The following is an 11,616-nucleotide window of genomic DNA, read 5'->3' as shown; positions in this document are numbered from 1 at the left end:
CAATAGACTGACTTTGTAGACCAGTGATGGCTAACCTTTCCATCGTCGCGTGCTGAAAATGCGCACACATGCCTGCCCCATAATGCAATGGGCAAGTAAACGTGCCACACACCTCTGTGCACATGTGCCCATCTCTCTCCGTGCATGCGTGGCAGATACCCGACAATCAGCTGGCTGGTATATACTTATACCTATTATCTTGTAAGCCATTGACAAATCAAAATAAATAAAATAAATAAATAAAAATATTATTAAAAGACGAAAGGAGTATTCTCCTTTCCTTTTTTTTTTTTGGAAGTGTAATAACCTTTGTCTGGGACTGCATTATAGTCTCCTACAATGCATACATTAGCATACTCAAATTCTATTATCTTATGGTGAAGCCTATTCTAAAAATCTGTTTGGTTTGTATTCGGGGCATATAATGTGACTAATAACATCTTTTTCTGGTTTACATTTATTTCTATAAAGAGCATTTCTGTGAAGAGTTTTTTCTGCAGTTTTAATTATAGTAATATAATAGTTCTAATATGAAAAGCGGATACAGGAACTGGGCCTGGCTAGTCTAGTGAAGAGAAGGACCAGGGGAGACAGGATAGCAGTGTCCCAATATTTGAGGGGCTGCCACAGAAAGAAAAGGATCAAGCTATTTTCTAAAGCGCCTGCAGGCCAGACAAGGAATAATGGATGGAAGCTGAACAGGGAGAGATTTAACTGGAAATAAGGAGAAACTTTCTGACAGCGAGAACAATCAACCAATGGAACAGAAGTTGCCCTCGGAAGTTGTGGGAGCGCCATCACTTGAGGCTTTCAAGAAGAGATTGGACTCCCATCTGTCATAAATGGTGCAGGGTCTCCTGCTTGGGCAGGGGGTTGGACTAGATGACCTATAAGGTCCCTCCCAACTCTGATTATCTGTTAATCTGTTAAGCCATCGAGGTCTGTGTCTGTCTTGACAAAAAAAAAGGAGGCCTCTCAGCCGGGTTCTTCTCTCATCAGTTTAGTACAGACCAAGGCTCCGAAAAGGGAGGGAATTGTGACTTTCTGCAGCTCTGCCTTCCTTTGCTTTAATGGTGGTGGAAAATCAAAGCCCTGAATGGGGATTGTGCAGTGGACCATGTGCCCTGTTTGCCAGGGAGGCACCTCACTTTTGCTCCAGGTAGATGTTTCTCTAGTCTAGGGTACAACAGGCCAGGTTTAACAGTAACCCACAGCAGTGCCTGCCCAACCCAGGTTGATCCTTGGTTGGACTCGATTTGTTCTGGGAAACCACCAGAAATTCCAGGGCTGCACTAAGAAAATAAAAGAGAAAGCAGAACCAGTTTGCTGCTCTTAGCGGGAAAGGCCTCAGACTGGAAACCAGGAGACGAGGAGTTCTAATCCCGCCTGGGCCCTGAAAGCCGGCTGGGTGACCTTGGGCCAGTCACACTCTCTCAGCCCAGCCCACCTCACAGGGTGGTTGTTGTTGTGGGGGAAATAGGAGGAGGAAGGAGTATTGGGTATGTCTGCAACATGGAGCTATTTGTAAAAAATAATAAAGGCGGGATAAAACACACACACACACACACACACACACAAACCCAATCCAGGAAAAAAAACATGGCAAAACCATTTCTGTATTGCTGCAACAATGCCATGTTATCCTTCTAAAAAAAACCTGCAAGCCTCCCCGCCTCCTAAAACTGAAACTCCTTCACTCCAGGGCTGGGTGTGGGCCACACTTGTGGTAACTCTGCCCTACCAGATAAACTTCAACTCTCTCTTCCAAACTGATGCCTAAAAAACCCAACCTACCTCTTGATTTTCTGCTTAGAATAGCTATGCTCTCCTCTCTTCTCTTCTCTTCCTCTCCCCCTCCTCCTCTCCCTCCCTCCTCTCTGCTTCTCTTCTTCCTCCTCCCCGTCCCTCCTCCTTTCCTCTCCACTCTTCCTCTCCCCTCTATTCTTCTTCCTCCCCTCCCCCTCTCCCCTCCCCTCCTCCCCCTCCTCCCTTGCTCTCCTCTTCTCCACTCCACTCCTCCCCTCCCCTTCTTTCTTCCTCTCTAGTCCTTCTCTTCCTCCCCCTTTCCTCTCCACTCCTCCTCCTCTTTTCTCCCTTCCTCCCCTCCCTGCTCATCTCTCCCTCTCCATTCCTCTTCCTCCTCCCCTCCTCCCCTCAACCTTTTCTCTCCCCTCTACTCCTCTTCCTCCTCCCTTCCCCCTCTTCCCCTTCTCCCCTCCCCTCCTCATCCTCTTCCTCCCCCTCTCCCTCCTCCCCTCTAGTCTTCCTCTCCTCTCCTCTCCTCCTCTTCCTCCCTCTCGTCTCCTCTCCCCTCCTCCCTCTCTGCTCCCCTCCTCTCCTCTCCACTCCTCCTCCTCTCCCCTCATCCTTTTCTCTCCCCTCTACTCCTCTTCCTCCTCCCTTCCCCCTCTTCCTCCTCCTTTCCCTTCTCCTCTCATCCTCTTCCTCCCCCTCTCCTCTCCTCCCCTCTGTGCTCCCCTCCTCTCTAGTCTTCCTCTCCTCTCCTCCTCTCCTCCTCTCCTCCCTCCCTCCCTCTCCCCTCCCCCTCTCTGCTCCCCTCCTCTCTAGTCTTCCTCTCCTCTCCCCTCCTCCTCCATGGTGTAGGGTCTCCTGCTTGGGCAGGGGTTGGATTAGATGACCTGCAAGGTCCCTTCCAACTCTGATTATCTGTTTAAACTCCTCGTCTCCTCTCTCCCCTTCCTCCTCTCCTCTCCTCTCCTCCTGTTTTTGTCTCCCCTCCTCCCCTCCCACTCCTCCTCTCTTCTCCCTTCCCCTCCTTCTCCTCTTCTCCCCTCCCCTCTCTTGCCCTGCCCGTTCTCTGGCCGGTCTCTTCTCCCTGCCAAGTTGGCTGATCCCTTCCTTGTTCTGAAGGAAGGGCATTGGAAGTGCCTGGGGAAGGGAGGAAGGTGGGCAGTGCCGGAGGAAGAGAGGCGTTTCCATCTTTCCCCGGGGTCTTCAGGGGGCTCCGCTCCTACTTTAGGCACGAGGAAAAAAAATCAGATGGGTGACTTTGGTTCCTTTCCTTCCTCTCTCAGCCCAACCCAGCAATTCCCTCAGTCGGCGTCTCTTGCCAGAGTCAAAACTTTCCACCCCACCTTGTCAAGAAGAGATTGGACTCCCATCTGTCAGAAACGGTGTAGGGTCTCCTGCTTTGGGCAGGGGGTTGGACTAGATGACCTACAAGGTCCCGACTTCCAACTCTGATTATCTCTTGTCGGTGGGAAGCTTTACTGCCGCGGCAGCGCCCCCCGTGGCCAATGCGAGAACGGCGTTTCTTTGTTACCACTTGATTTCTCAGAAAAGCCACCGGCCCGTCAGCGGATCCCATTGGCTCCAATCAGGGGGTCAGGTGCTTTCTGTGGGCAGAGTCGGAAAGTCCCTGTGCTCGAGGCCAAGAGTCCTGTAGCCGTCATGGGTGTTTCCAGCGGTGGTTTCCGTTCCAAACGCTGCTGCTGTTGCTTTGTCTAGTTATTGTTTGCAAAGCAATGCTTGTGCACGCCTAGTGACAGATAATCAGAGTTGGAAGGGACCTTGTAAGTCATCTAGTCCAACCCCCACCCAAGCAGGACACCCTGACAGATTGGAGTCCAATCTCTCCTTGAAAGTCTCAAGTGATGAAGTTCCCCCAACTTCTGAGGGCAACTTCTGTGGTATTGGTTGATTGTTTTCACTGTCAGAAAGTTTCTCCTTATTTCCAGATTAAATCTCTCCTTGTTCAGCTTCCATCCATTATTCCTTGTCTGGCCTTTGGGTGGTTTAGAAAATAGCTTGAATCCTTCCTCTCAGTGGCAGCCCCTCAACTATTGGAAGACTGCTATCCTGTCTCCCCTGGTCCTTCTCTTCACTAGACTAGCCAGGCCCAGTTCCTGTAACCGTTCTTCTTCGTATGTTTTAGTCTCCAGTCCCCTAAATATCCTGGTTGTTCTTCTCTGCACTTTTTCTAGTTTCAACATCTTTTTTTATAGTGTGGTGACCAAAAGTGGATGCAGTACTCTAGGTGTGGTTTATACTTCTCCTCTCCTCTTCCCCCTCTCTTCCTGCTTTTCTCTCCCCTCCCACTCCTCCACTCTAGTCCTCCTTCTCCTCTCCACTTTTCCTTTTCTTCCTTCCCCTCTTCTCCTCCCCTCCCCTCTCTTGCCCTGCCCGTTCCCTGGTCCAATCTATTCTCCCTTCCTCCTTGCTTCCTGCTAGACGTTAACTACGTTTTCTTGTCCCACCAGAGAGCATATTGGCCAAAAACGTGAAGGCTGCCAAGATGGCTGATCCCTTCCTTGTTCCGAAGGATGAACCGAGTGCCTGGGGAAGGGAGGAAGGTGGGCAGTCTCAGAGGAAGAGAGAGATTGGCATTTCTCCCCGGGGTCTTCAGCAGGCTCTAGTCCTACTGTAGGCACGAGAAAAAAAATCAGATGGGTGACTTTGGTTCCTTTCCTTCCTCTCTCAGCCCAACCCAGCAATTCCCTCAGTCGGCGTCTCTTGCCAGAGTCAAAACTTTCCACCCCATCTTGTCAAGAAGAGATTGGACTCCCAACTGTCTGCTTGGGCAGGGGGTTGGACTAGATGACCTACAAGGTCCCGACTTCCAACTCTGATTATCTGTTAAATTATCTCTTGTCGGTGGGAAGCTTTGCTGGCGCAGCAGCGCCCCCCCTCCCCCGTGGCCAATGCGAGAACGGCGCTTCTTTGTTACCACTTGATTTCTCAGAAAAGCCACCGGCCCATCGGTGGATCCCATTGGCTCCAATCAGGGGGTCACGTGCTTTCTGTGGGCGGAGTCGGAAAGTCCCCAGGCTCGAGGCCAAGAGTCCTGTAGCCGTCATGGGTGTTTCCTGCGGCGCTTTCCGCTTCTAAACGCTGCTGCTGCTTCTTTTTCTAATTGTCGTTTGCAAAGCAATGCTTGTGCATCCCTAAGTGGGACTTATTGCCAATTTAATGGGTAAACAACTTCAGCCTGAGCAATTCCGATTGCTTTGTCTTTATAGACGGAAGCATAAAATATTACAGTAGTAAACATCACTTAGGTCTCCAAACTTGGCAACTTGAAGACTTGTGGACTTCAACTCCCAGAATTCTCCAGCCAGCTGGAGAATTCTGGGAGTTGAAGTCCACAAGTCTTCAAGTTGCCAAGTTTGGGGGGCCCCTGACTTAGAATGAGGTTGTGTTCCCTGACTTTCCCATCTGTAAAATGGGCCCAATCGTGTGATCACCAACGGGGAAGCCAAATTCGCTTAACAACCGTGTTACTCATTTAACGGTTGGAGTGATTCCCTTAAGGGGGGGGGGGCAGAAAGATCGTAAAATGGGGGCACAGTTCAACTTTAACAAACATCTCGCTGGGCGACGGAAATTTGGGGCACGATTGTAGCCGTAAGTCAAATACTACCTGTACTGGAGAGGAAGACAGTGGCAGGCAGAGCTGTCAAAGGTACGACACACACACATTCTTGTTTTGAAGTGTTTTCCCCCCCCTTATACAGGAAGTCCTCGACTTACAACAGTTAGTGTCCAGCTTAGTGACCGTTCCGAGTTACTGTCAGCGTTCCAGCAACCCTCCATTCCAATCAGTAACTCGGAGACAAACCTATCTCAAAAGTACCTGTCCTGCCCCTGTTGGAGTCTGTTTCTGAGGGGGGAGATTGAGCAGCTGACAGGGAGTGGGAGTGTGGCTCCGGTGGCTGTGGAAGAAAACGGGGGAGGGCACAGCGGAAGAGGAAGACCCAGGGCCACTTCTCTTCTTCCTTCTCTCCTCCCCTCATCCTTCTCTCTCTCCTCCTCTTCTTCCTCCCCTCCTCCCTTCTCTTCCTCCCCTCCTCCCCTCAGGCTCCTTCTTTGCTCTCCTCTCCACTCCATTCCTCTTCCTCCTCTCCACTTCTCCCCCTCCCCCTTTCTTCCTCTCTAGTCCTCCTCTTCCTCTCCATTCCTCCTCTTCTTCCTCCTCCTCCTCTCTCCATTCCTCCCCCTCCCTTCTTTGCTCCTCTCCCCTCCCCTCCTCATCCTGCCTCTTCCTTCTCCCCCTCCTCCTCCTCTTCCCCTCCATCGTCCTTTCCTCCTCCCCTCTTCTTCCTCCCTATTCCTCTTCCTCCTCCCCCCCCTCCCCTCACTCTCTTCCTTCTCCTCTCTAGTCTTCCTCCTCCTCTCCACTCTTCTTCTTCCTCCATTCCTCCCCTCCCCTTCCTCCCCTCTCCTCTCCCCTCCCTGCACCTCTCCCCTCCTCTCCATGCCTCTTCCTTCTCCCCTCCTCCTCGCTCCCCTCATCATTTTCTCTCCTCCCCTCCTCTCCCTATTCCTCTTCCTCCTCTCCTCCCTCTCTCATCCTTCTCCTCTTCCTCTCCTTCCCTCTGTTCCCCTCCTCCTTTCCTCCCCCTCCTCTTCTTCTTTCCCCTCCTCCTCTCCTTCTTCCCCCTCTCTGCTCCTCTCATCTCCTACTTCCTCCTCTAGTCTTCCACCTCCTCTCCACTCTCTTCTTCCTCCTTTTCTCTCCATTCCTCCCCTCCCCTTCATCCCCTCTCCTCCCTCCATGCCTCTTCCTTCTCCCCTCCTCCTCTCCCCTCATCATTCTCTCCTCCCCTCCTCTCATTCCCTTCCTCCTCCCCTCCCTCCCTCTCTTCCTTCTCCTCTCTAATCTTTCCTCCTCCCCCTCTCCTCTTCTTCCTCTTCTCTCCATTCCTCCCTCCCCTTCCTTCTCCCCTCCTCCTCCTCTCACTTCTCCTCCCTCTTCATTTTCTTTCCTCCCCTCATCTCCCTATTCCTCTTCCTGACAACCCTTCACTCTCCTCCTCTTCCTCCCCTCTTCCCCTTTTTTAATTAAAGATTTATTTATTTATTTTTATAACAACAACAAAAAACAAACACATGAAACCTTCTTTCTGTTCCACAGTGTGTCAGTTGGGTACATATTTCTTCGTGCATAAAATGATGTTACCATCCATATTTAACTTGCATACGTTATAATCATTCTAATCAATATTTTATATCGCATATATCCCTAATTCTATTATCCTCAGCTTTATAATTATTGACTTTCCATAATATATTTCAAATTCATTTTCTTACTCTAAACTCAGCCATTTATCAACAACCATATATTATACTATACTTCTTACACTCTTCTATCCAGCCATTCATAAAATAAATTCCAAATTTTATAGGAGTCTTTTGCCCTCCTCCTCTTCCTCTTTTCCCTCCTCCATCCCCCTCTCTGCTCCTCTCATCTCCCCCTCCTCCTCTCTAGTCTTCCTCCTCCTCTCCACTTCTCCCCTCTCCTCTCTTGCCCTGCCCTGCCCCTTCTCTGCCACCTCTGTTCCCCCCTGCTTCCTGCTAGACCTTAACTACGTTTTCTTGTCCCACCAGAGAGCATATTGGCCAAAAACGTGAAGGCTGCCAAGATGGCTGATCCCTTCCTTGTTCCGAAGGATGAACCGAGTGCCTGGGGAAGGGAGGAAGGTGGGCAGTCTCAGAGGAAGAGAGAGATTGGCATTTCTCCCCGGGGTCTTCAGCAGGCACGAGAAAAAAAATCAGATGGGTGACTTTGGTTCCTTTCCTTCCTCTCTCAGCCCAACCCAGCAATTCCCTCAGTCGGCGTCTCTTGCCAGAGTCAAAACTTTCCACCCCACCTTGTCAAGAAGAGATTGGACTCCCATCTGTCTGCTTGGGCAGGGGGTTGGACTAGATGACCTACAAGGTCCCGACTTCCAACTCTGATTATCTGTTAAATTATCTCTTGTCGGTGGGAAGCTTTGCTGGCCCAGCAGCGCCCCCCCCCCCTCCCCAGTGGCCAATGCGAGAACGGCGCTTCTTTGTTACCACTTGATTTCTCAGAAAAGCCACCGGCCCGTCGGCGGATCCCATTGGCTCCAATCAGGGGGTCACGTGCTTTCTGTGGGCGGAGTGGGAAAGTCCCCAGGCTCGAGGCCAAGAGTCCTGTAGCCGTCATGGGTGTTTCCTGCGGCGCTTTCCGCTTCTAAACGCTGCTGCTGCTGCTGCTTTTTCTAATTGTCGTTTGCAAAGCAATGCTTGTGCATCCCTAGTGGGATTTATTGCCAAATTAATGGGTAAACAACTTCAGCCTGAGCAATTCCGATTGCTTTGTCTTTATAGACAGAAGCGCAAGAAGAGTTCTCCACTCCTCTACTCGTTGCAGAATACCTTATGCCACCCGACTTGAAATTCTAGACCTAGAAAACCTACAACTACGTCGCCTTCGGTCCGATCTAAGTATAGTATATAAAATCATACATTGCAATGTCCTGTCAATGAATACTTCAGCTTGAACCATAACAACATAAGAGCAAGCAATAGATAGAAACTCAAGGTTAATCGCACCAAACTTGATTGCAGGAAATACTTCAGCAATAGAGTGGTCAATGTCTGGAATACTCTCCCTGACTCTGTGATTTCTTCCCCAAACCCCAAAAACTTTAACCGTAGACTGTCTACTATTGACCTCACTCCTTTCCTAAGAGGTCTGTAGGGGGCGTGCATAAGCGCACCAACGTGCCTAACGTCCCTGTCCTATTGATTCTTTTTACTTTTCTTATATGTATCCATTGCATGTATTCATAACCATGTTTATACTTATACCTATTATCTTGTAAGCGATTGACAAATCCAACAAATCAAATAAATAAATGTTACACTAGATATTAAGCATTGCTTAGAATGAGGTTACGTTCTCTGACTTCCCCATCTGTAAAATGGGCACAATCATCACCATTAAGCGTAATTTAATAGGAATGATTATACCCATTTTACACATGGGGGAAATCAAAGAACCTAACCTCATTCTTTCTTTACACTTTCCTCCTCACCCCTTAGCCGACAGTTTCTGAAACTTCTTAAAACGTGATTAAAAATCCATCCTCCACTCATTCAGTTTATTTTTTTATTAATCCAGAAGAGCCAAGAAAAGTTGTAACAACCCTCCTGCGCTCCTCCGTTTCCCCTGCGCCGTTCAAAGCGGACTCTCTTACTTCGGCTAATTACTCTCAACTACTTTCGAGCCATTTGTCTGAAATGGGAAACAGGGTTTTCCGCTCGAGTCGCGGGGTTGGACTAGAAGACCTCAAAGGTCCCTCCCAACTCGGTGATTCTGTCAGTCTGAGCCATCAGGAAACAAAGGGAAAGACGCCAAGTGGGGGATGATGGGCTGCCCCAGCCCCTGACTGTTCCCCTTGGGAGCTGGGGTGGGTGACTGAGCCAGCTGCATGGGACTTCGATCTGTGGCGAGAGCAGCCGGGTCCAGCGGCTGAAAGCCAAAAGGAGGATCCAGTAGCAGGAAGGTAAACGGGGCCCTGCAGAAGATCGCGCAATGCCTGGTCCGGATCCTGTCTCTGTGCAGGAGCTTCCTGGATAAGTATCCTCCCGGGGCGCTATCTTCGATCAGGGCACCTGTCTGCCCCACCAGCTCTCTGGGAACTCCTCTGAGAGGGATCCTTGGAGGTTATCTGAGCTGGCTTGTTTTCTCTTGCAGACGTTGCATTACCCAACTAGGTAACATCATCAGTGCTGCTAAGGAGTGCAGTTTGTCTGTGTTTATATTCATATTATATTGTAGCTCAGGGTTGAAATGCGAGCTCCTTGGAGCTCTGGCTTGTTTTCTCTTGCAGACGTTTCATTACCCAACTAGGTAACATCATCAGTTCTCATAAGAAGTGTGGTTTGTCCAGGGGTGGGAGTCAGCCAGATCGGGATGATTAGGGGACTGGAGACTAAGGCATACGAAGAACGTTTACAGGAACTGGGCCTGGCTAGTCTAGTGAAGAGAAGGACCAGGGGAGACAGGATAGCAGTCTTCCAATATTTGAGGGGCTGCCACAGAGAGGAAGGATTCAAGCTATTTTCTAAAGCACCTGAAGGCCAGACAAGGAATAATGGATGGAAACTGATAAAGGAGAGAGATTCAACCTGGAAATAAGGAGAAACTTTCCGACAGTGAGAACAATCAACTGATGGAACAGAAGTTGCCCTCAGAAGTTGTGGGAGCTTCATCACTGGAGGCTTTCAAGAAGAGATTGGGCTCCCATCTGTCAGAAATGGTGTAGGGCAGGGGTCCCCAACCACCAGTCCGCGGACCGGTACCGGTCCACGGAACAAGTCCTACCGGGCCGCTGGTTGCTGGCGCCGCCATCTTTTTGATGAAAAAGTGCTTCCGGTGAGCTTTTCCGGTGAAAGCTCACGGAAGCACTTTTCATCAAAAAGATGGCGGCGCTTGCTCGTGAGCTTTTCCGGTAGAAAGCCATTTCTACCGGAAAAGCTCACCAGCATGCGCGCCATCTTTTTGATGAAAAAGTGCTTCCGGTGAGGTCACTGGAAGCAGTTTTTCATCAAAAAAGCGCCAGATGATGCCGCAGATGTGCCAGCTGATGCCGGTACCGGGCGCGGCATAAAAAGGTTGGGGATCACTGGTGTAGGGTCTCTCTTGGGCGGGGGGTTGGACTAGATAACCTCTAAGGTCCCTTCCAACTCTGTTAAGTCTGTTAAAAGAGCAAACCAGATGTTAAATTTGAACCAACCGGCTGCCCCCCACCCCACCCCCTCACCCCCACTGTGGTGCAGGAGGCTGATTAGGCCACGCCTACCCAGCAACCTGGCAGAGAACCTGTTACTGAAATTTTTGAAGGTCTTTTGTTGTATTGTCCTGGGAGGTCACGGAGGGAAAGAGAGGAAAGGTGACATGGGGGCTTGTCTTCCTTTCTGCAGGAACAAAATGGCTGCCTGCTCCCCAAAGGAACAGACAGGAGGAGTCACTCCGGTTCTTGCCCGTCTTGAGTTCACTTCGCTCCCTCACTTTTTGCCACTCCAAGGAAAATCAACAAGGAAGGTAAAATATCTCCTATTTCTTTCTTTCTTTTTTTTTTTTTTGAAAAAGTTTTATTGATTTCAACAACGAACAAAAATACATAAAACATAAGACATAAAACATAAAAAAACATCATCCTCCTTCATGAATTTACATACAGTGTATAAAATATCTCCTATTTCTAGCCTCCCAAAAGACAGGCAGCAACTCGGGCGAGAGGAAAACAAAACCATTTATTTTGTGGCTAACTACCACACATGACCCACAATAGATATGTTAAAGAGGAAGCGGCCTGGCTGTGCGGTTGTTCTCATGTTCCATTTTTCTAACATTCATAAATGACAACCAGGGAAAAAAAATGGGTACATTGGTTATGTGGATGGTCAAATATATGTGAATTAACTGTGCAATAATTAAAATGCAGCAAGTACTTTAGTGGCAGACATCTCAGAATGCACATGAAAATAATAATTCCATTGAAGGAGAGAGAGAGGGAGAGATGGATGCAAGTATGATCAAGATTAAAATCTTATCACTGTCTCTTAAACTTACAGTAAATTCAAGCAACTTTTCATTCCTTTCCTTCCTCTCATTCTCCGTGAACCCATCTATAATACCTCATTTCTTCATATTAGTCGGCAAAAGACTAACAACAACAGAAATAACAACAGAACCATCGGCTTTACGAACTATATCTACTAAACCCTATCTGAATTTGGATTTGAGGGAAAAGCAGCCTCTGTTGCTGCCACCACCAAGCCAAGACCAAATGGCCATTTTGCAGAAAGTCAGGTGGTGATACTAGAGAAACATCTGGATGT

At 49.1% G+C, this 11,616-nt stretch overlaps 1 protein-coding gene across 7 annotated transcripts in view; it reads left to right on the top strand.

Annotated features, from left to right (window-relative positions):
* LOC113428608 (major histocompatibility complex class I-related protein 1-like) overlaps positions 1 to 11,616 on the top strand; it is a 684,789-nt gene that overhangs the window by 492,070 nt on the left and 181,103 nt on the right. The gene's annotated exons all lie outside the window — the stretch shown is intronic.

The sequence above is a fragment of the Notechis scutatus genome, chromosome 2, assembly GCF_049901735.1.
Source record: "Notechis scutatus isolate UNSWTSFEM ecotype Mainland chromosome 2, rNotScu1.2, whole genome shotgun sequence".
In the NCBI taxonomy this organism is placed as follows: domain Eukaryota; kingdom Metazoa; phylum Chordata; class Lepidosauria; order Squamata; family Elapidae; genus Notechis; species Notechis scutatus.
This window is presented reverse-complemented; position numbering and strand designations above follow the sequence as displayed.